This window comes from Trachypithecus francoisi, unplaced genomic scaffold (assembly GCF_009764315.1).
Source record: "Trachypithecus francoisi isolate TF-2019V2 unplaced genomic scaffold, Tfra_2.0 Lachesis_group5, whole genome shotgun sequence".
Taxonomy (NCBI): Eukaryota; Metazoa; Chordata; class Mammalia; order Primates; family Cercopithecidae; genus Trachypithecus; species Trachypithecus francoisi.
In genome coordinates, this window is record NW_022681470.1 from 27,103,223 (window position 1) to 27,125,851 (window position 22,629).

A 22,629-nucleotide genomic window follows, 5' to 3' on the forward strand; every position below is an offset into this window, starting at 1 on the left:
GCCTGTGTGTGTGTCTGTGAATGACCACAAAAGAGCCACAAATATGGATTTGGCAGTTACAAATATGTTTTAGTGAATAGGTACAAAAGTACAGAATCGGCCGGGCGCGGTGGCTCAAGCCTGTAATTCCAGCACTTTGGGAGGCCGAGACGGGCGGATCACGAGGTCAGGAGATCGAGACCATCCTGGCCAACACGGTGAAACCCCGTCTCTACTAAATATACAAAAAAAAATTAGCCGGGCGATGTGGCGGGCGTCTGTAGTCCCAGCTAATCAGGAGGCTGAGGCAGGAGAATGGCGTAAACCCGGGAGGCGGAGCTTGCAGTGAGCCGAGATCGCGCCACTGCACTCCAGCCTGGGCGACAGAGCAAAGACTCCGTCTCAATTAAAAAAAAAAAAAAAAAAAAAACGTACAGAATCTGCCAATAATCAGAATCCACTGTACATTAAAAATATACATTTTGTTATTTTATAATCTCTTGCTTCTGATAATAGCAAATTTTCTCCAAAACCTTAACTTAAAAGCAGTGTAGTAAGCCCCTGAGCTCCCCTATGTATTCGGTAAAATTACAACCCCATCTCACAGATGGTGAAATGTGGAAATGAAGCAGCTTCCTGCATGTCCCCAAGCAATGTGACAGCCGAGCCAAGATAGCTCAGGAGTGTGAAACTAATCCTGTGTTTGGCCCACTGGGCTGCCTTGTTCCTGCTCAGTTACCCGCTGTACGATGTTCTCCCTTCACTGCTTGTTAGCTACATCCTGCACTTAGGCTCTGTGGTGGAAGTCTGCAAATCATTCTGGGACATGCCTTCTGGAATTGAAACAAGTGATTATAACTATCAACCTGTAATTTTGTCCTGTAAGAGTGTTACCTGAGGACTAACTGGCTGTTTTTTTTACCAAAATTTTTTCTTTCAGAGATGGTGTTGCTGACGTTTACTTCTATCCCCTGTGTACAGGCAAAAGTCTCAGCTCCACAGCCTCCTACTCAGGACACTCCAGTCTCATCTATCTCTACATATACGTTCCTAGAAACCATACTGGGCTATTCACTGTTCCTTTTCTGGAGGGAAAGAATGAGTTTATATTTATTTTTAAAATTCTCTTTTCCTTTTCACCATGTCTGTAGCAGTGCTGGGGACATAGAACAGACTCTGAACATATTGATGAAATTGAATTCTATTCTGCAGAGCACATTTCTCCAGCCTTTTCAGGACTTGTAGTTGGAGGGAAACAGTACTATGGCGTATTTTCAGACTTGCTAAACACTTCATATAATTTATCTCATTTAATCCTTAACAACCCTGCAAATCATTATTTTTCCCATGTTATAAATGGAGAAACAGGTCTGAAAGAATTTACATAACTTGTCTAAAGTCACATAGCTAGTAAATGCAGCTGTGATTGAAACTTAGAACCTGTTTTTCCTATGGGTTATGGCTTAATTTATTGGCCGTAGTAATGCCTTCTATTTCACCAGCTGCAGTTTTAACCAAATAGGTAATTTGAAAAAAGAAATAATTTTATTCTACTACTCATTGCCTAGACCTTCATAGGCAGACAAAAAGAGTTGTAGAAGAAAATAAGGATTGGAGTATTTGGGTTAAAACCATCCACGATTTACCAGTTACCCTATAAGATTTACATAAAAGTTTCTCTGCCCAGAAATAAGAATGTAGTCATACACTGGGAGGACCATTTTATGACGTTTATCTTTCAAAGAAACGGAGATTAATGGAAGTAATACATCACAAGTTGAATACAAACAACAGTATCGGAAATCTCTAAACATAGTATACAAAATGGCTTTTATTTTACAGCTACTCATCTTTCACCTAATTACACAGCTTCTGTATTATCTCATAAGAAGATAAGTAACTGACATTCTTTTCTCTCCATTAGTAGCTGTTGGACATTGTTGGTCTCTCTAGAATTCAGCGGATATTACAATTCCCATTATATAGATGAGGTTCAGAAAGCTTAATTGTTCCAAAAGATTCTTTTGCATCAATTATGTGCCAAGCATTGCATCTGACAATAAACCCTGGATTTGATAACATCCTAAGATCCCTTTCAGTCAATAGTCTATTCTTTTCTGTGGCTACTCTAAAGATTATCAAATTCTTTAAATAATTGTGAACCCATTAAAAGTCTTTGGAAGAATGTGTAAACCCAGAAAGATTTTTTCTTTTTCTTTTTTTTTCTTTTTCTTTTTTTTTTTACATTTGCTGAAATCATTCCAAGATTCTCAGGGCTATGATTCTACACCTTTAAGATCTGTCTATAACAATACATTGATCAAAAATCATGAAACCTTTAGAAAGATCCTTGGCGTTTACCTTGCCCAGCTGTCATTTTCTCCATAACATCCATGTTCAGATTTAATATTTCCAGTGGCGATTTTTCCACTGTTTATGCCATTTTGAGAAACCCTTCATGATAGTTATTTAAAATTAATCTCTCAATGACCTTTTTCTGTAAGTCATAACTCTTCTTGAACCATAGAGAACAAATCCAGATAGTTTTAAAAGGACTCTACGTGGTGTGATCATAAGTCCCTGACAATACTAATTTATGAGTGTTGCCCTGGTTTCCTGTCTATTTTAGTATCTATCTCAGACTTTTCATTGTATAATGAAATTTTAGTATAATCAATCATTGCTTTAGAACAAGCTGTAAATAGATGGGTAGGCCTCCCCTTTCCTCTTGCAATTTCTGCCGTGGTCTCATCTAGTAGCACGTGCGACATGCATGCAGTGCACAGCGTTCTTACCCTCATAAATGGCCGAATCTAAAAGAATCACCAGTGGTAATTCATCCCTCTTTCCCTGCCCCTTTCCTCATCACTAATGTTTCTTCTTCAAAAAGATCTTGCTGATGAAATGAAGTGCGCTCAGACATAAGTTGCTAGGGACAGCTAACTCTTTCCAGTTTCAGGTAGTTCTGGGAGATGTATTTGATAATCTTTCACTGCTGGCCACTTGGTATACCAATCAGTTATACTGTGATCAGTGGCAAGGCGTGCAAGATACATGAAGTTACCAACTGGCAGTCAACCAGGAGACTGTGAATGACAAATGTAATAAATTATAGTTCAGGTACATGTGAAATAAGTGGAGGAAATAAAGACAGAGTCATCTTACCTGTGGAGCAAAAAGAGAAGAGTTTGAACAGTTTTTGTATTGTTTTGTCATTTATTGTACTGTGTAAAATTTACAACTATTCACTTATTTCTTTGACAAAGCTTTTAAGTTTTTCCATACATACTTCTAGCAACAATAAGTTAAAAGAAAAAAATTAGATATGTGTGATATGGTTTGACTGTGTTTAGGCTAGTGCAAAAGTAATTGCGGTTTTTGCCATTGGAGGTAAAGGCAAAGACCACAATCACTTTTGCACCAACGTAATATGTCCCCATCCAAATCTCATGGTGAATCGTAATCCCCAGTGTTGGAGGTGAGGCCTCGTGGGAGGTGTTTGGATCATGGGGACATATCCATCATGAGTGGTTTAGCCCATCCTCTTAGAGATATGTGAGTTCTCTAAGTTCTCAGGAGATCTGGTCTTCTAAGTGTGTGATACCTCCCATCTCACTCTCTTTCTTGCTCCTGCTTTTGCCATATGAAGGGCCTGCTCCCGCTTCAGCTTCCACCATGAGTAAATGCTCCCTGAGGCCTCCTCAGAAGCAGATGCTAGTGTCATGCTTCCTGTACAGTCTGCAGAACTGTGAGCCTCCCAGCACTTTGGGAGGCCGAGACGGGCGGATCACAAGGTCAGGAGATCGAGACCATCCTGGCTAACACGGTGAAACCCCGTCTCTACTAAAAAATATAAAAAACTAGCCGGGCGAGGTGGTGGGTGCCTGTAGTCCCAGCTACTCGGGAGGCTGAGGCAGGAGAATGGCGTGAACCCGGGAGGTGGAGCTTGCAGTGAGCTGAGATCCGGCCACTGCACTCTAGCCTGGGCGACAGAGCGAGACTCCGTCTCAAAAAAAAAAAAAAAAAAAAAAAAAAAAAAAAAAAAAAAAAAAACTGTGAGCCAATTAAACCTCTTTTCTTATAAATTGCGCAGTCTCAGATATTTCTTTATATTATATAATAGCAATGCTAGAATGGCCTAATACAGTGTATTGAGTTGAAAAATAAGAAGCAAATTTTGTTTGCTCAAGAAAGTTAATAATAAGCATGTAACATATATAAAATGTTTGTTGGCATTTACCATTCATCGTGTTACAGTGATATACTGACCATATAAAAACCAGAAGATACAAATGTGATGGAGAAGCAGCAGACATTACTGCAAAAGTAAGTAACTAGTTTGTAAAGATTATGTCCCATTTGTAACCACAGAACGTACCCTTCATAGGCTTCTGTGAGATATGACTTTTCATTTAGATCAAATAGCTATTTTAAATTATTTTCAGACATTTATCACTCTATGGTTTTTTTTTTTTTTTTGTAAATGAATTAAGAGTAAAGCAATAGCTGTTAGTATATGGCTCAATGAGCAGAAGAAATTAACAGTTAAATAAGGACAGTTTTGTTTTTGTTTTTCTTTTTTTAGTGACAGTTTTTCTCTATATTGCCCAGGCTGGACTCTAACTACCAGGCTCAAGAGATCCTCCTGCCTCAGCCACCTGTGTAGCTGGTACTACAGGCATGTGCCACTTCTCCTGGCTTGACAGTTTTATGTCAGTGCCATCAAAACACCTCAAGTGAAAAATCAGTTCATTCCAATCTATGCATTTTTTCATCAAATTTATGGAATCAAAGTCAGTCTTTTGGAAATTCATTCTCTTAACAGTGCAAAACATCTGACATTATTATGAATGCCATAGTAAATTCAATGAAAACATTTAACATTCAAGATAAAATTACATGTTTTTGCAATGATAATACAGCACAAATTTTTGTGAAACAATGTTCTTAATACCATCAGAAGCTTATGGAGCAGAGATGTACTTAGAATTGGATCTAGTCATATATACTTCATAATTATGTCCAAATAAGCTATGATATTCAACCAATTGATATGGAAACTATAGTGGTCAAATTGTACAACTATATTTATTAATACTCAGAGTAACCGAACTCCAAAATTTTATGACAAAGCTGATATTAAATTTTAAGAAATTACTTCGGCATGTATGTACATTTTCTTTTTGCTATTTGAAATCAGCTTTTAAAAATGTTTGTGCTTTTGAGGAGCTACTTTGTAAAGTAATGCAAGTGTCCTACAATAAAAATAAACATTTTCGTAAGAGATTTCTCTCAATTGGATTTGAATTATTAAAAAACTCAATTGGAAATATTTAGCAAAAATATCTGATAAATGGAATAGTAAAAGTTCTTTAGCCTTTGAAGTGTATAGACATTGTATATACTGAACTATATTGAATATCTATGTGTGTGTCTCGATGTACACATACACACACAATATATTAAAAACAAACTTGCAAAAAGAAAGACGTTGAAATGTATCCCTAAAAAAGCAATGAAGAAACTGAACAAATTAAATCATGAGGGTTCAAATGACATACCTGCTAAACTTTTAGCTCTAGCAGGCCCTAGTAATATTAACACTAATCAGTAAGGGTTAGCTTTGTGCCAGCAGCTAAGTAAACAGCACTTCAGGACTTCTCTTTTATGGTCTCAACTATAAAGGAGATACAGTTATTATCCCTGTGATTTTTTTGTTTTGCTTTGTATTTTTGTTTTTAAGTTTAGTTTGTTTGTTTATATTAAGAATCTGTAGCTGAAAACAGTGAGGTGGTTTACCAAGGTCACTGAGCAGGAGGGAGAGCCAAGGTATGCTGGTGGTCATGACACTCAGTGCAGCATGGCTATCTGTCCTGTAACTGCTCAACCTTGAAAACCTATGCCTTGCCACCAAAACGATGGTACCAAGCTTTATTTTTCATTAGACTTTTTTTTTTTTTTTCAAATTAAAAGTATTAGCCCCTTCTGGGTAAAATAATAATTCACCCTTTAGGAGAAATGAAACTTTCTGATAACTTTAACTCCTTCATTTTATAAATGAGGACTCTAAAATTCCAAAGTGTACTCAATAGTATCTTCAAAGATACAGTGCAAATGAAAGCAAAGCTGGTCCCAGAAGCCCTGAGGCTTAGCTCTCTCCTCTAATGCATGCTCCTACCTCAGATAAACCTTTAAATCTCCACATACATGTTAGTGTAAATCTGAATCTTCACTCTAACACCCAGAGAGCTTGATAGTGATTCTGTACAGGTAGAAAGGCCCTATGGCCTCAGGATGTTCAGCCAGAAAATTATAATGACATAAAGAAGAGTTGGCCTGGTAAGAAAGATCTTGAGAGAGCATGGACTGAGGGAAAACATGCATCTTGAAGTTGCTTGTATTTGTATTAAGGTTCATTGTTTCTGTGAGAACACTTTATCTGCAGGATGAAAGGAGCATGTGTCTGAAAGTCCTGCCTTCCTTGACTCACTTCCAAAGAAATGAAGGACAGGACCAGTGTGGCTTCTAGCCATCCATGCTTCTGAGGGTCCCCAAAAAGGCCTTTCCCTGGGTATTCAGATGATGCCATCAGCTTAAAATGTCTTTATGTAGGACTGGCTGCACCCAGAAATCTGGCAGTTGAGTGTTGGGAAGAAACTAAGAAATCCTTGAAAAATATGAAAGGATCAAAGGTGCTTACTCACATATTTTCAAAAGAGTTCTGGTTTTAATAAGAATCAAATGAGATCGGATAGAGAAGAATCCAGAGACTGATTCTAGTGTAGAAAACTCCTTGTTGCAACGACCAGAAGAAAGGAGGATACCGATGGGAACATTGCTTATTTGGAAGCAAAGCATTAAACAGTGTGCAGTTGAATTGCTCTGCCCTTGAACCTGGAGGAGTGCGCAGGAGTAAGCAATTACTTGAACAGACACATCTTTCCTAAGAGATATGATCCAAGAAAAATAATGAATTACAACAACCAAAAAACTAAGGAAAAGAGAAGAGATTCTCAGCCTTCCCTCTTACCAGAAAAGCAGTTTTATGTTTCAGGAAGACTTTCAACATAGAGTACTGACTTTATTCATGCATTAGTCAGTCATCAGCACTCTAGCAGTTTGGATGAAAGAATGTTCTAGAGAAATTTTGGATATTCTTCTCTTACCAATCAACCAACCAACCAAACCAACCAAAACTACCCTCTACACACTTTTCTTTAGAGTAAAATATAATTTAAGTGTGTGTTATTACATGAAATAATTGTTCATAACAAAGAAGATCCATTCACTTAGCAAACTCCTAATCTTTAAATAGACCAGAGATAGTCAGTATTCAGATCCACACACATATTGAGACTTCAAAACTGGCACAGAAGGGTCTCTTTTATAGAACCCCGTGAGACTTATCCCTGTATTCTCTGTGAAACTTTAAAAGAGTCTAATTTATATTTATCCCTAAGGGGTCAATGAAACTGATGGCAGCAATCTTCTCTTATAAATTGCAGATGAATAATTAATGAAATAAATTATAATACTAGAAATGAACAACAAAGAGAGAAGCATAATACCTGGTGTTCACAGAGTATGAAGAAAGAGACACTTCGTACACAGGATGTATGAGTTTAAATTGGCATAACTGTTTCTGTAAAATTTTAGTATTTGTCAGTAACTTTTGTAAAAGTTCATCCTCTTTGACCCAGCAATTCCAGTTGGAGAAATGTATCCTAAAGAAATCATGTATGTCTACAAAGACTTAGCTACAAAGTTGTTCAGGATATATTTGTTTAAAAATGAAAAATACATATTGTAAAAATTTTTAAAGGCAATGGAATAAAGTATGGTGCGTTCATTTGATCAGCATTTTATAGCCATTAATAACAGTATTTTAGTAAATATTTAGTCATGTGCAAACATATATAGAATTACACTGTGCAAAATTAGTGAAAAATATTCAGAGTATATATGCCTATGTTGAAATTGGAATGAAATGTATTCAATTATTCATGGCAATTATCTTTAGGTGGTGGGATTTTAAAATTACAGTGATTTTAAAATTACTTTCCTTTATACTTATATTTTCTAAGTATTTATATTTATGGTTGACATATCTGATGCAATATCGAAACTTCCCTTCAACATTAAACTGCCATACTCATAGCCTTGTTCAGCAGACAGCTGCTCTTTGGGCATGGGGGTTCTGATTGGTCCAGGGAAACTTGCCTGGTCCCACATGACCTCATCTCTTAGGTTGGTGAATCTTGTGATGGCACCACCTTTCACGGGTTATGAGAAAGGGATAAAGAGAGGTAGAGAGGGAAGGAGGGTGAGGTGGTTGGTCCCTAAAGCTGCCTCCATTTGAATCGTTCCTAGTGGCAATTAAAGTAGATATGTACCTTGCAATAACTACCTCACTTCTCGTCTGTTTCTTGTAAACAACTACAAAAGCACCATACCAGGAAGCCTAATCTGTTACAATCAGAAAATAATGCTAAATTTTGTTTTCAAATAAAGCTGTAGCAGGGTAATAACTTTTTATGCTTTCTAAATTATAAAAAGATAATTAGGCATATTTTATATTCTTGGCATTCTGTTGAGCAGCATGTGCTTTTCTCAAGAGATTAAAGTTGTCTGCTCTGCTTCTCTATTTTTATAATTGTGAGCAAATAACGATATTGTTTTATTTGAAGCTTGTATAAGACTTTCCCCCTACATGTGAGTCTTAATCTTACAGAAATTCATTTATCATACCTCCTCCAATGCAGTTTTCTTCATTTATTAGTGCATAGTCTTCCAAATGCATTTCTGAGAGTGGCGTTTTAGTAACATCATTGATCTCCAGCCCAGTGTGCTTTGGAAACTCTGAGAATCTACATGTGGTCTGCGAGCAGGAAATATTGTGGTTAGAAGAAATAATTATTGAAGGGATGGGTGAACAGGAGGAAGAGATCTTAATATCAGTTAAGTATGTTTTTTCCTGTCTGTCATATGCTTAGCACTGTGCCAGCCTCTGAGAAGCCATGATGATAAGGATGATTTCTATTCTTAGGGAGCTTAAAACAATGTTATGTTGGACTGGAAGTCATCAGATTTGGATCCTCCCTAGGAGAAATCTATTTTTATGGGTGATCCTCTCCTGAAGCCTGGCCTGGCCACCCTAGAATATGTGAAGCTCTGGAAAAATACATGGAGCCTTTGTCTATATAAACAGTTTTAGTCACCTCAAATCACTATTTCGGTCCCATTCTGGAGGCCCAACCTCATGCAGTCCTTCAAAAGACATTCCACACCAGTCAGTAAGAGTAATCAGCTTGCCGGGTCAGCACCCTGCAGCCTTGGAATAACTCCACAGATGGGAATATTAGAACTCCTCAGGCATCTAATTGGTTCCACACATGGGATAGAGGTTTGACTGAGATCCATGAGGGTCCCTGTATAGGCATGGAAAGCCCTGCCTGGATGACATTGTGGGCCTCACCTGTCTCAGGCACTGGAAGGGGACTAGAAAATTTGGAGGAAGATCCTCCAAAGCACAGTCCCCATAAGGTATGGGGCTTGGGGCAGGAGTTCTTGCTCACCTAGGTCTAATGGCAGTACTAAAGGTAGACATTTCTCTTCATCTTCCATTTTTCAAATGCCCTTCCCTCTGACTCACTTTGTCACATATATACCCAAGGCACTAAACATAATAAGTAATGACTTTGGTAATGGAAAATTCCACCTCCCTCCCTAGAGTCTGACATGCCATCACTACATTTCCAGACAGCTTATCATTAATGACAGCAGTATGAGCACATACACATTTAAATTTACATTCCAAAGCTCCAGACAGATAAGGGAACATGGATAAAAGCTCTTGCTCCTATATTCAGACCATACGACTCCCATATATATAGACATATTTTATTCCTCAGCCACTTAGCTGTGAGGTCATAATGCTGATGAGCCACATGGATTTCTTCTTGTAAACCAAGAGCCGTCCAGCAAATCAGGATCATTGAGCTATTACTACCTGGATAGCACATGAACTTTCAGACAAGTGCTAGAGACCATAGGCAGAAGTTCTGGCAGCTGGAGCCCCAGAGGATGAAAGTGGAACACTGAAAGGAGATGGAGTCTAGTGCATCGTTTGTCCCAGACACAAAGATCCAAATATGAGCCCTGTGGAAAAAAACATCGCTAGTGACAGCTGAAGGAACCTCTCAGACATTCAGCGGCATAAGGCAACTCAGTGTAGCTTTAGAGCACAGGAGATGAGATGTGGTATATACTACATTAAAAGGTCACTGTTTTCCTTTTTGTGGTGCTTTTTCACACAGTGGACCCCTGACCTACAGCTGCATCTTGAGGTTTGGTGACTTAGGAGGTACTAGGAGATGGTACTCCCGGCTCAGGTACCAGTGTCCTCATAATGAACAATGGCAGAGATGACAGTTGTCAGGTGTTCAGGAGTTCTGAGGATGTGTGAATATCAACTATTTATAAATGGGCACCAGATCTAAAAAAAAAAAACAAAACAACAACAAAAAAAACAAAACAAGGCACCAGAAAGGGAGAATAGAAGAGGTGCAGCATTGATCTGTGGCTGACAGACATCAAATCTTTTATTCATACTCCACATTGACATAATATTTAATAGAGATCAAATTTCTTCTGCTGCTTCCCAGAAAAATATTTCTTAGAAAAATGAAAAGAACTTAGGATTTAGCCATAGAACTGAATTCAAATCCTGGCTTTTTAGATTATGAATTGTCTTTTTTTTTTTTAAATTAAAACTCACCTCCTACACAAGAATTAATAGTCTTTGAACAAGCCATTTGATCCTTTGGAGACTTAGTTTCCTCATCAGTAACATGTGGAAAATATTGACTTCATAGAGGTAGTACAAGGATTAAATATGCCTTATAAGTCTGTTACAAAATCTTTTGTGTTACTAGTCATATGGTCACTATTTTCTAAGAGCGTACAGTTATTGTGTTCTTCGAAGGTTACACGAGGATATACTATCCTTGTTCTTCAAAAACATGGACTTCTTTGTTGGATCTGTCCCCTGGTTGCCAGTTACAGTGGTAAATAATTGGGTGTAAGTGCTTGTTTTCTACAAACAGTTGTTGGAGGCAGAAAACTCATTTCTTCAAACCCTTTAAAAGCTACAAGACACTAATGCATGTCTGTGTGCCAGCAGTTTAGAAATGAGAGTTCCCACATTCCTTGTGCCTGGTTTCATTAGTTCACCCCGCCTTGTTGGTGTTAAGGTTTTATAAATAACCAAGACAGGATTGATTTGTTCCATTTCAGCAAACTGTAAAAGAAAACAGTCAAGAAATCACTTCCATCATCATTTCCCCACCAATCACATCACTCTTTAAAATTGGGCATAAGCCTGTGTAGCCTTTCTCAATTAGGTGAACGATGATTTCATTTCAGTAATCTTCAGGGAAGTTATTTCTGGTTTTGCACAAACATGCCAAAATAATGCAGCAGCCTTCATAAAGAGTTCAGTTTGATTTCTCTCTGGCTGAAGGAATATTTAAGATGCAGAAAGACCTGACCACCAGTATTATTAGGATTTATGGTGTTTAGTCAGACCTACCTGGATGTGGCCTAGAGTAATGGAAGGAACATCGAGGCAAGAATCAGAATACACAGGATACTTAAAGATCTCTGGTACTGGGGTTTAAAAGCCTCTTAGGCAGAATCCTGGAAATTCCAGACGAGGGCTGCCTTTTAGATGTGAATAGAGAAAGGGGCAAGAATCTTCAACAAGAGTAGACCAACTTTTGTAGGTTCTACATACTAGATATCCATATACAATCAATCTCATCCACCAGTATAGTCTATAAAACCTTCTGTTGTCCAGATTTTCTCTATAACTTCCCAACTGATCCTTGTACCTATGCCTGAACAGCTTCAGTGGCAGTTTTCCCAAGGCAGCTGTCTTTGGACTGATATTCCCTATATTCTCTTCTAGTTCTATTAATCTATGCCAATGTATGAATATAAACAGGAAATACAATGGTGTGAAGACATAGATTAAAGGCACTTGCCTACAATCTATAGCATCCCACAAAGTTGTTTTTTTGTCTGTAGCCAATGCACACACAAACAATTTTAAATTTGTTTTTATAATGTGTTTTTAAAACATGCGAAACTACCCCCTTTGACACAGGGTGTTGCTTTTTCTCTTCAAGAGAGAAAACACTCACATCAGGATTGATTTAATTTTTCCCCTTTTAAATCATAAACAGTCCTAGTACAAGAAACAGTAGCTGTTATTGATTAAAAGTTCATTTGCTTTGCCTGGGCTGATGATTGATACTTGGAGTGCAGGAGGGGTGTTGGATTTGGGCTGGGGGATTGGAAGTGGGGCAATTTTGTCACATTACCTGTTCTTTATAAGAGTGTTAGTGTTGGAGGAAATTTGGGTTTGGGGTGAGAGCTTTTTTCTCTGTGTAAATTTTAGTAGATGCTGGTCCACGTTTTTGTTTTGTTTTGTTTCTTACTACGCTGGGTTCACCAGCTTTAAGTGCCTGTAGTGCACATGAGCTTGTGAGAGGTCCTCTAAGTGAGCTTTTAATGGTCTGTTGAATAAAGCGCTACCAGTTCAGGAAATGCATGCATTTTATGGGTGCATATTTTCAAAGCCTCTATTTGTGAGTGCCAGTTGAGAAGTGCCTTTGTATGTGGTCTTCACAGACCCAGTATAGCAATAAAGACTGCCTCTGGAAGTATTAAAAAGCAAAGAAGAAATTTCCATGTTCCATTTATGCTTCTAATATAAAAAATAATAATTTTCTGGTTAAAAAAACTTACCTTTGGAAAAGTTATTTGAGCCCATCAGAAAATTACAATTTCACAAGTGTGGCAGTCAGATTCATTGAATACATTTGTCAGTGATATTTGTAATCAAGGCATGGGATCTTAAAGAAGGTAAGAAGTAATCAGTAGTTACAACAGAACTCTTAGTCTTCAGTTTTCTCACTTTTCTGTGTTGTGAACATTACCTCCCTTGTAGTTTTTAACTGTAGCAAACATGTACCAAGTACTAGAAATCCTTGAACTTGTCAGTTAGCAGAACATCTGGAAGTAATAGCAACTTTTGCACAACGCCATTTAATATTGACATATTAAATTTAAAATAACAGAATATATAATATGACGCCAGGTTTTATTAGATATTAATAAAGGCAATGGGTAGCAGCACCAAATGTTTAAGAAAAACTGTGGTGGGAAACCTTAGATTTGAAAGATATTTTATTAAATTTATTTTTCTGAAAAATTAAAAAGACTGCTGTTATTCATATTTAATGGCACAGCACCATGACTAAAATTATGGGAAAATGGTCTTCCATAGAAGGCATAGTTTGATAACAAGTATCATGAGTACAAACGCATGAAAATTTTGAATAAGTTTGTAGAGAGCTTATGTATCATAAGTTTGACTTTTTCAGAGTTGCTCTAAAGTTCCTGGAATTGTCTAAGCCAAAACCAAAGGGAAAATGCAAATAAGCAAATGCTGATGGATTTGACTATACACAATGTAAAACCAGTTTGTTGCATAAAACAACTGTAAGTAAAATTAAAAGAAAAAAGACAAATTGGAAAAAAAATGCAACATTTATTATAAAGCATTACTATAAAATGAGAATTTTTATAAATCAGTAAGAAAAAGACTAATACTCAGGTAAAAATTAGTGGGCAAAAAAGATAAGCTATTTATAAAAGAAGAAATGCAAGCAGCCAATGTACATAGTAAAAATTATTCAACATTATTGCAACAAAATGCAATGAAATTGACATTTATTTATATCAGCCTGCAGGTTTAGGGAAATGGATGCAGCCGTACACTGCTACGTATGTTTGCACAATTTTCAGAAAAATAATTTGGGATCATCTATCAAAAGCCTTTAAAATGTTTACACCTTTAATGTAATAAATAGTTTCATTTCCAGACCTGTTGCTATCTATCTCTCATTGTTTCCCTTACACCAACGGTTTTGTTGGCATTCATGGTGTCACTATTGGCAATTGAAAAATTTTAACCAAGTCTCATTGTCTAATCCTAAAGAACAGATTAAGTAAATTATGATGATATCATACTATGAGCTGTGTAATTATCATGCTATAGATCTTTCCTTATTGATATTAATTTGTATTCATAATATCAAATTAAAAACAAGCTTCAAATATGTATTATGCTATGATTCGATTTCTGTTAAATTATATATGCAGACTAAAAAGGTGGAAGCTTGTATATCAAGTGTTTATGCCATTATATCTGGGTGGGTTGAATTACGTGTGTTTATTTTGTTTGTTTTTCAGCCTAAACCTTTTTTCTGTATTATTTGTGTTAGACTGAGGGGAAAAAAAAACTTATTTTAAGTTCGATCCTGAAGAAGCTATCTAAGGAGATCAAATGACATAGCTAGCCCAAGATATATCATTACCACTAACAAACTTTCTTTTTCTCTAAAAACAACTTCTCTTACAGATTCTTCCTTTCTAGAATGTTTTTCACCCATTTTACTCATGGGTCATCTCATCCAGTGATGACTTTCATATTCCTCCAAGGGATCATAAGATTTGTTTCTATGCAAAAAACTCTCCCAATTACTAGTAATGAAATCAAGCCCCTCTAAATTAAGGTCTTTGTTAGAGAAAGGCCAAGTCGATGAATAGTTTTGTAGGATTTGAATGAATTGATGAATAAATAAGTCAGACTCTTGGCTTTCATCATACTTCCAACCTCTGGAGTAAGAATGTTAACTCAGCCAATTTAATGTTTAGGAAAATCAAAAAAAGAAAAAGAGAACAACATTTTAAAACTTCCATGTCCAAGCATTAAGATACTCACTAATCTTATTTTTGAGCACCTATCCAAAGGAGATTAGAATGCCCAAATCTGTTTAAAGTGAATAAATTTGAAAGAAAAACAACAGAAACAATATACAGGTTTTGGAACTGGTGAGACCTTGGGTGCTCCTAGATCAGCCCTGCATCTTGCAAGGCTCTGAGCCCTGTGGTCTTCCATCCTTGCATCTTGTAAACTGTGAGAATAGATAAGGCATTTAATCCTTCTGAGGTGAAATAATGCCAAAGTAAGGTTGTTACAAATATTAAATAAAATTAAATACATCTTGCATTAGACAATTGATAAATATCAGTTTCCTTCATCCCAGAAGATAAATATGAGGACAGAGGAGGAGAAAGCAGGAAATCTCCCTCTTCTCTAACCCCCATGTTCAGAATTTCAGGAACAGTCCTTGCAGTGTGGTGGGGGAAATATATATGTGTTTGGAGGGAGAGAAATGAGTATATGTTTGGAAGGAGGGAACATTTTTAAATAATTTTAACATCCATCTGAGAAAAAGAACTAAGAAAAATCCATGGTCATAAAGTGCAATACTACTAAGATACTGTAGAGCCTAGGAAAGCTTTGGGCCTGCAACACATAGATCATTATTTTTGAGAGTCAGCACGTTCTCGGCTTGCCCTGCCTGCCAGATGGTGCTGAGCAATCTTAGCTATGCCACTGAATGCCTATTTCAGTTTTGCTCTTTGCCAAATGAGAACACAATATTTTTTATCTTGTAGAATACACCAACAAAATATAATGATTTTTAAAAATGCTTTGAGTGCTAGAGAAGGTAGTACTTCCATTCAAATTATTGTAGTTTTTGTCATTTTTGCTGTGGCTGAAGGTGTGCATTTTATCTTGGAAGTCCAAAGCTGGAGAAAATTCCATCTCAGTTCCAGTTGAAGTAGGAAGTGTTTTGGAGGAGACCTGAAATTTTAGGAGCTCTTGAAACATGATGAATTGGTAGGAAGTTTAACAAAAAACAAACATTTTGTGATGGTGGGGGCTAGGGCTGAGGGCTGGGAAAATGGGAATGGACACGTGGTGTGCACCTCATACTGAATGTGGTTTGAGAGCGTTGCTGTGAATTGGGCATATCACAAATGTGAAACACACCTACCACAAGGTCTACTATTGTGGGTTTGAGTTTGAAATACTGAAGTGTTTCTTTAGGATCAAAGCTTTGGCAAGGGAAGGAAGGTGGGCACGGGGATAGGTTCCAAACTGGCCAGAAGCAAAAACTTCAAATTTTCCTCAGGAGACACGTGGTCTGAGAAAATGCTTTTGGTTGCTCAAGTATATGTGTTCACATTTACTTTGGAACATTTTTTTTTAAATATATATTTCTTAAGTAAAAATGCCTCTTCTTTAGAAATGAGCAATAGCTGGTAGCTGTTGATCTTCTGTCTCTCTGTCTCTTCTCCCCTGTCCTTTTGAGGCCTGTTAGCACTTCCTGCCTGAACCCTCTGGAGGAAAGTGAGAGAATACCCCTAATGAGTCGCAGTCTTTTTCTTCTACCATAAGCCTGGTTAGCTTTATTTGAAGTCAAAATGGCAAACAAGATATGAATGCTCATGTATTTAGAGAAGGGGAAGAGGACCCGGATAGATGAATCCCTTATCTGGGCCCTGGGCCTCACTGTATCTCAAAGCACAGAGAACAAGACCACTCAATTCCATCACATCAGGAGCACCCAGCTGGCAAGGACAGCCCTCAGCATTCACACCAGATGTCTACTGCATCTTACAACCTTCTTGGGAAGTTAATTTTAAAAATAAAGGCAAAGCATACAACTGGCAAAGGTCCTCTGATGGAAATTGGAAATGACAGGGAACAAACAACACAGGAAATAGGAGTTCACTTTAGGTGCAGCTCCCTGAGCTACATCCAAGAAGAGTAAGACAAAATCTCATTCCCTGCCACAAACACACCACTCATCCTGAAGGCCTGAAACTTGGAAAGTAAGTTGGCCTTATTTTCTCTACACCTCTTGACAATTCCCCACTCCTGCTCTTACAGCTTTCTTTTATTCCCTCCAAATGGAGGACTTAAATAAAGTCCCTTCTCCCATTAAGTGCAATAGAAGACTAACTCCTTGAGGCAGGGATTAGATGTTATTTATATTTGTGTTGCTACTGCCCAGCAAAGAGACCTTCATATAGTAGGTGCTCAATAAATGTTTGTTTATTGTATGCATGAACAGATGCATTCAATAATAATTCAAAGTGTGTGTGTGTGTGTGTGTGTGTGTGTGCATGTGTTTTGGGTGGCAGTGGGGGGAAGGCGTGTTTGAAGACTCTCCCCTAGGTCAGGGTACCTGGTACAAGACTGTCCATTTTATATGAGCTATCTCACTCACTCCTTCCAATCCTACAAGGTAGGTCATCAGAACTTCTCAGGAAATGGAGGCATGTAGAGATTAATGTCACATGTGAGATATTGAGGGTTGATATTTAGATTAAGCATGTGCTCCCTCCCTACTATGATGATTGAGACTCTTCCCTACTATGATGATTGAGAGTCTCATTGATTATACTCTCTCAGACAATGATCCAGGCTGTGCCATGCTTACAAGATATGAGGCTGGGTAAACCTCTTTATTGTGTAATTTTAAGGAAGGATTCCCAGAACTCAAATTGTTCCCACCTGATGCCTGAGAGACCAAATTCATTCTACGTTCCTTTCTGAAGGAATCTCTGGACTCCAGAATTAGGGTGGAGTAATGCAAATATTACTGGCATTGAATCTTGGGTGTATTTCCAGCATTTCCTCTAACTGGATATAATACTATGTGAATCAGTTTGTCTTTCTGAGCGTCAGTTTATTCAACTCTCCAAAAGGAGTATATAACATTGCCTATTCTCTCACCTCAAAGGAATGATGTTGAATAAAAAATCCAATTAGATGAACTTCATAAAAAGATTTGATATTTGCTAGATTGTTAAAAGCAGAGACCCGTCTTTTATTTTTGTAAGCTTCACAACACCTGGGAAAGTGCTCAATAAATTTGTGAAATGGAGGAGTTAGGATAACTTCATATTCAAATACAAAATTTTCATTTATCTGGTTCAATTTAGAAAGTTATTAGTACAATCAGAAATAACAAAGATAGAAACAAAAATAGCCAGTCAATTTTATACTCTATTTCTCTTTCTCCTAGATCAGGTGTCATCAACCTAATACAAGAATAAGCAAAAGATTTATTCAGTTGTCCTCAGTGCTAGAACAAGATCAACAAGCTTAAGTGCAGGTGCCTGGCCTATCCAGTACAAGTTTACTAGTCTTGGTTTGTGTTTTACCATATTCTTCTGAATGTAGTCCTTCTCTTGTGATCAGTGCCATCCCAGATGAAGTCTTTGGTTCTTAGAAACAAGAATTCTTTGTTAAAACGAAATTGCCAACATCAGCCTATGTGAATAACCACCCCACAAGTCAAGAATAAAGAAGGTCTTCAGAGCCACTGTCCTGTCCTTCAAACAATAACCAGTTTTTAGGAGACCATTTTTCTTCATTATGCCTTAACAATTGCCACTCTTCTTACCTAATTCAAGCTTTTTTCTTAGGCTTTTTCTTCAACATTCCCTATGTAACATAGTACAAGCCTTGTCATATAAACTGAAAATAGAAAGGAGAAAAAGATGATAATCACCTTGATGGCAGTAGAGCAGAATAAATACATAAGTTAATTTTACCAGGTTTTTGAAACCCTTGGTAGTTTTTCCTTCCCATTCCAAGGTAGCTAAGCTATTTTGTTTTCTTGGTTGAGGGCTTTAGAATGTCAAGGAAGCAAGCATAACCCAACAGATGCTCATAAGACAACCATTGCGTTGATTGAGTTTTGGAGCTGAGCTTCGAGGGACATAATAATAGATTGTTTCAAAGGCATAGAAGTGAGTTCTGGAAGGATTTGAAAGTATCTGATAGGGGAGAGATTTAGGGAGCATCTCTCGGAAAGAAAATGGGAGTCCTGCAGGTCTAGGGAGCTTGGGAAAACAGTAGCCTGCCTGCTGTCTTTCAACAGCCTCTTCCTTTCCAATGAACTGGGGAGATGGCACTAACTTAGAGGACATTGGTTTCCTGGTATATGTAAGGGGGCAGTTTGAGATATGTGGAAGTTCCTAGCTTCAGCAAAAACACTAGAACCCAAGGCTGATATTGAAGTAGCAATATCAGCTGCCCACCTTCAAGGGCACAGGTGTGCTTGGACGACACACATATCAATGGTGACCAATGTCGACCAAAGACGAAAAGGTTACTCTTAATGTTCTGAGCTGCCTAAGACTCTCACAGTTCTTGAATGATACCAGAGAGGTGAGATATTTCCTCTCTCACTATTCTCCAGGAATATCCTCTACCAATGTTACAAATATCTGGGTGTTTATCTTCCAAAATCCTAAGTAAATTAGGTTTTGAAAAATAAATGTATTTGCCATTTATTGCACCCTGGAATTATAAATTAAAGTTCATACTTGTTACAAAATCAACGTATAAGTTTACATCTAAGAATAGGTTATACAGCCCCATGTAAAAATATGTGTAAGCAATTTACTAACATAAAAAAGCCTCCTAATTCATAAATGTGGCTATAAAAAGTCCTTTGGGAAATCCTGGCAGGGACTTCCTTTAGGACTCAGCATTCAACATCTTATTTAATTCCTGCTTGTATTGATTTTTTTTTACTAAAATTGTTTATTTCCTAAGTGCTGTATACTCATTAACTAACTTAGCCACATAATAACCCCATGCAGTAGCTAATATTATTATCATTTTATAAATCATGGAACATGAGTGGCAAAGGCAAGATGAGACAAGATAAGTCAAAAGATCCAGCACTTCTGAGTCCTCAACTGTAAGAAACCCCACTGTCTTTAAAATGGTCCAGAAAAGTTGTGTGTGTTCTCACAGACTAGCAATTATTGATTCTAGCTCGTATGACAGGTGTCTTGGCAAACAGGAAATGGATGACAGAGCCTTATAACAACTGTAATTTTAAGAGACATATCAAGAAGACATGAGTATTGGAGGAGAAACAGATGATTTTCATCTTCCTTTACCACAGCACATAGGAGAATGCAGCAGGTCCACGTGGGTGTCAGAAAACAAAAATCTCTTTCTGTATCTAGCACTTATCACTCTCTATTCTGCTTCAGGATAAAAAGTAAACATGCCACAATAATTGAACCTGCACACTTAAGGTTCTAATAATCAGAGTCTCCTGAAGAGGAGAGGGGAGAGAAAGAAGAAGAGAAAGAAAAAAGGAGGATGAGGGAAGAAAGACAGACATAAAGAAAGACCAACAACATTATTTTGTTCTTTGTTTCCATTGCCTCTTCACGGCTGAATCAGCAAGTGGCACACAAATATTAACTCTGAAAGATATGTGGAAATGTGAGGCATAATCTTTATGATTCTGACAGCTGCTGATAAGCAGCAGCTGAGTTCATGAATTCCAAAGACTTTCTGGGTATATTGTTAAAACATTCCGATGGAGGAGAATTAAAAAATTAACTCTCCCTTCAAGCCTTGCCTACCCTGAAATATTTGGTAATAAATTGGAGTAATGCATTCATTAAGTCATGTGCATTTATGTGCTTTTCAATCAGATCCTCATTCCTCCTAGCCATTCTGTACACTTTTCTTTTTCTTTCCTTGGTTGTCGCCAAAGCATCAGAACCACCCTACCTCTCCAATTCCTAAGCTGCTCTGCATACACAGCATCCCTTAGATCAGCCCCTACTGGGCCTACGTATCTTGATTCCAGCAATAATTGACTGAGCTCCCATGCTACCATTTTCCTTCCAGCTATTCCTGTGGTTTAAGCCAAATACTATGTAGCTCTAACTACTTAAAACAGAGCCTCTGATTAGGACACAGAAAGTTATAACAATTGGATGCAAAGCTCCTGTTCTGAGAGTGACCAACATCCTGGCCTCTGACAAACAGCCAGTCCAAACATACTGGAGACCAAATGGAGCTTTAGTGGAAGGGTAGTTAATTGTGTGTTGGTTCCCATGGACAGAGTCCATGTTTCCATGTGTCATTTGCAGAATATCCAAGAGGAATTATAGGAAAGGCTAGATGAAAGGCTTGGTATGAGTGATAAATAGGGATGAGAGAAGCAGAGAGTGGTTGGGTTAGATGAACTTGTCAGAAGGTTACTTGTGGACATTAAAGCTGGGCAATGTGCCTTGCGTGGCCTGAATATAGGCCCTTGCTTGGATTCTAAATGCCCTATTTTCTTAGGCTCAACATTAGGATCCAATTACCTGCAACAAAGCTTTATTTGATCCACTTGAATTTCTATTTGTCTACAGATATTTGTTGAGTAGCTTCCATGTGCCAAGCACCAAGTGCCAGAAATAAGCAATGAAAAAGTCAGGCAAAGGTTTTTTTCCTCCAACTTGGTTTGATTTCAGTTGGAAAAAACAGAAAACTGATAATTAAACAGGGTTACTTTGGGTCATAATAAGTGTTATGAAGAAAAATAAAGCCGAGTTAAACTGGAGGAGGTGCTAGAGAATACTGGGATGCTAGAAAGCCACTTTAAATTGGATGTTCCAGTGAAGCCTCCAGTACTGAAGGGAGATGTACTTAAGACTTTAAAGATGCAATGGAGCCAGACAGGAAGACATGGGTGGGTGTGTGGGGGGATCACGGGGAGTATTGGAAAGGAAAAGAAGTACTACACAAGACAGAATTAAGGCATGACTTTGAGGATCTGTATGTTCAAAAGGAGGCCCTGTGGCTGGAGCCTCATGAAAGAGGTAGAGAGGAGAACTAGATAAGGTTGGGGAAGCCAGCAAAAGCCACATCATGTAGGTCTGTAGGCCATGGTAGAGTTAAGATTTTATTCTAAATGCAATGAGACGCTTCTGAGCAGTGTGGCCACAAAAACTACATTCTCCTGTCTTCACTACAACCCAGTAATCCATTCTCATAAGTTTGCATTTGACAATCTGACAGCTACATTAAGGATATCAAATCCTAATCTTTGGCCAGTACTGAATTGTTCATTTCTGCTTTGCTTTGCGTAGTTCTCCCAATCTCTTAATGCTCATTCCAGATTCTACTTTGCTTCTGTTCTATATTAGTTTCTGTCCAATTAGCCACGGGGCATGTCACCTATGGGTGGAATCATGTTTTGCCCATATACCCTGGTTAGAATTATAGTGAGTGTTTATTGTTCAAAATGGTACTGCACTGATAAGAATCTATGTCACTGCATCATGAACTCTAAGAATATAGGATTACTGACTATTCACTCATGTCTCTTTACATCAAGCCCTTTATAATAAGGATTAGTTTTCCTCTCATTTGGCATACCCAGCCTCATAACTTCTTATAATTTATTATTCTATTGCCATTAATGCAAGAATATAGACATTAATTCAAATGAATGGCATCTGGAGATTGATTTTACCTTGGATAGTTATCGATGATCAGAAGGCTATGAAGGATGTCTTGCTAAGAAAGGGCCACATGATACCATTCTTTGTCTGCTGCTAGATTTAGATAAACAGTTTTATGTGAAAGGAACAAATTGGGATTTTAACCCAAACCTTCCAGTGTTAATAAGAAACTGTGTATTAAGTTTCTTATTAACTGTGAGTTAAAACAATGGACCTTTAGCTAAATACTGAGTAAAATCAGAGACTCAAGCCTGGAACTAGTTTTCCCAAAAACATACATTGAACAGTTTCCGCTACATAATTTCACAGAAGTATTAGCAATCTGACATTTCCTAGGCATCTGGGCTCATGAATATTTAGATAGATAGAGTGCTGAATACTTTATTG

The 22,629-nt window shown here is 37.6% G+C and overlaps 1 long non-coding RNA gene across 1 annotated transcript; it reads left to right on the plus strand.

Annotated features, from left to right (window-relative positions):
* Positions 1 to 974: 974 nt before the first annotated feature.
* LOC117074846 lies at positions 975 to 13,827 on the plus strand. The gene is made up of 3 exons (XR_004433735.1): positions 975 to 1,223; positions 3,021 to 3,022; positions 13,817 to 13,827. It is a non-coding gene; the product is annotated as an uncharacterized LOC117074846 (long non-coding RNA).
* Positions 13,828 to 22,629: the final 8,802 nt, after the last annotated feature.